We start from the raw sequence: 2443 nt of genomic DNA, 5'->3' as shown, positions 1-2443 counted from the left end.
AAACACAGCAGCATTACCTCAGGTTTTTAAAAGGACAGATGTGGCAGAATTTAAAAGGGATTTTAAAGAAGAGTGGTCTGAAATCTACTGATAAAAGATTCAGCGTTTGTTAGTGCAAAGTCTTGATGGCTCTCTGCCAAAGATGAGGCAAACAGATAGATTGAATGGCTGTATCCTGTGTTAATTACTGAAATGACAGGTTTAAAACCTTTTTATCTCTACCAAGGTTACCTTTAAGGATCTAAAAAGTCTGTTTGATGATCTTAGATGCTGAAATATGATAAAAAAGTAATACTACTACGCATAAAAAAAGGGAGGGAATATTTGAAACTTACAATGGTCTAATTAAAAAAGAAAATCCCTGTGCAGGTGGGCTTTTGCCCAATTTGCTTCGATATATAAGTGATGTTTTTTCAAATTAATTAAAATTCTTATTTGTACTTTTTTTAAAAGCATTTTTTAAAGCTAGAAATAACCAAACAAAATATTTTTCTAAAATAAATGGCATTAGTTATTCATAAAGCAATTGATAAAAAAAAAATTATAAAGAGGAAAAATATGAAAATAATTGGATACAAAAAACAGGAGACAAAAAAGCCTGTGAAGATAAAGATCCTCACTGAAGCTCAGAACATTAATAAATAGATTGAGATTTTCACAGTGACAAGGATAGAAGGAAAAGCTGGTACTTCAGTAACATAATCTAATGGTGTACAATAGGGTTATTAAATGCATCTCCACAAGAGTGTAGATCATTAGACTCTGACTTATAAACTTCACAGTTTATGTTCAGGGCTGTCCAAGGCTGGACTGAAACACTCACCAGTAGGGGTCAGCAGGATTTAAGGTATGATCCTCCACTGAGGTCACTCACCTTTCATTTATCATCATGCTTGTTTACCTCAGTAAATCTGCTCTTTTAAACATGAAAGGACAAACCGTGTCATAAGTGGAGCATGCAGAATGCACCTCCTTCACATGGAAGACTGTGAGCAAAACAAAGCAAATTTTAGATTTCTACAAAGTAAATTATCAATCAAATAAAACCAGCATGGATGCTAAGAAAGCATTTGTCTTTAATGATGTACATACATATCAATGGTGTGGTACAAAAGTTTCCACATTTTACAACTTTACAAAAATAGTTTAGTGTCCTTGATTTTATGTAACCGATCATAAGAAACTGATATTTGTGTTTTAAAAATCTCACATGCATTTGTTTTTATCCCTCTTAGATCTGATTTTTTTTCTTTTTTTCCACAAGGGTGGGATAGTGGTTAGGAAATTGGGCTTGGATCTTGGAGGTTCTGAGTTCAAGCCCCACACACTTCCAAAGACTGCCACTCTGGGTCCCTGAGCAAGGCCCTTTACCCCAGACTGCTCCCCCGACGCCACACAATGGCAACCCACTGCTCCCCAACCGTATGGGTTAAATGCAGAGAGTTTATTTCATTGCTCTGTTCTTTTGAGAGACAATAAAAAATAGAAAAAAAAATAAATAAATACCTTCAAATAAAATTCTGCTCAGCCAACGGTGTGGTACAGGAGCATAGCTACAAGGACACTGATGACCAGCTAAACCAACAAGTTGGGTGAGGGGGACATAAATCAGAGAAGCAGTCAAGAGGCCCATGGTAACTTTGAAGGAGGTGCAGAGCTCCGACAGAACAATGAGTTGATGTGACAAGCATTAGTTTTGGACTCGATAAATCAGTTTTTAAGGAAAAGTCCCAACAAGAAAGCCATAAAGAGGAACCAGCAAATATGTTAAGAAGGATTGCTGGTCAGATTATTTAAAAAAATAAACTTTTTAGCCTGCATGTAAAATAAAGTGGTGCTTTATTGTGCCACGTTGGTGGTATCATCATGATGTGGGAGTAGCAGAAATGAGAGAGGCAGTTAGAATTGATGGAAAGATTAAATACAGAAAAAACGAGAGAGAAAGCCTCTGAGAGGCTGTAGAAGACTTAAGACAGGGATTAAACTGGACGTTATGCAAAGACTGGTAACTGCACAACACTTTCTATTAAAAGATAGAGTGACTGAGAATACAGTAAAACAGCTCAAAGTTGAGGCTTTACATGATGAAAAAAGCCAAACTGACTTCATATAAACCTTCTCACATTCCTCTACATAATAAATTTGGTTTTATGGTTTCATTTTTATTTGTATCCTGTATCTCATCAAAATGGAATGCAAAAATACTCTTTGCTTCCTTATTTCATTTCACACCTGTGTCGGTGAAAAATCCGGATCACCTTTGGATTAATCTCATGTTCAGTGCTGTGTAAAATGTTCAAACCTGTCGTTGTTTTCCATTTTGTCACAACCCAGTAATAAACTACATATAGAGTATTATTGAGATTTATAAATATATATATATATATATATATATATATATATATATATATATATATATATATATATATATATATATATATAT

Source organism: Cyprinodon variegatus, unplaced genomic scaffold (assembly GCF_000732505.1).
Source record: "Cyprinodon variegatus isolate N-32 unplaced genomic scaffold, C_variegatus-1.0 Scaffold129, whole genome shotgun sequence".
In the NCBI taxonomy this organism is placed as follows: Eukaryota; Metazoa; Chordata; class Actinopteri; order Cyprinodontiformes; family Cyprinodontidae; genus Cyprinodon; species Cyprinodon variegatus.
Note: the sequence above shows the minus strand (reverse complement) of the source record.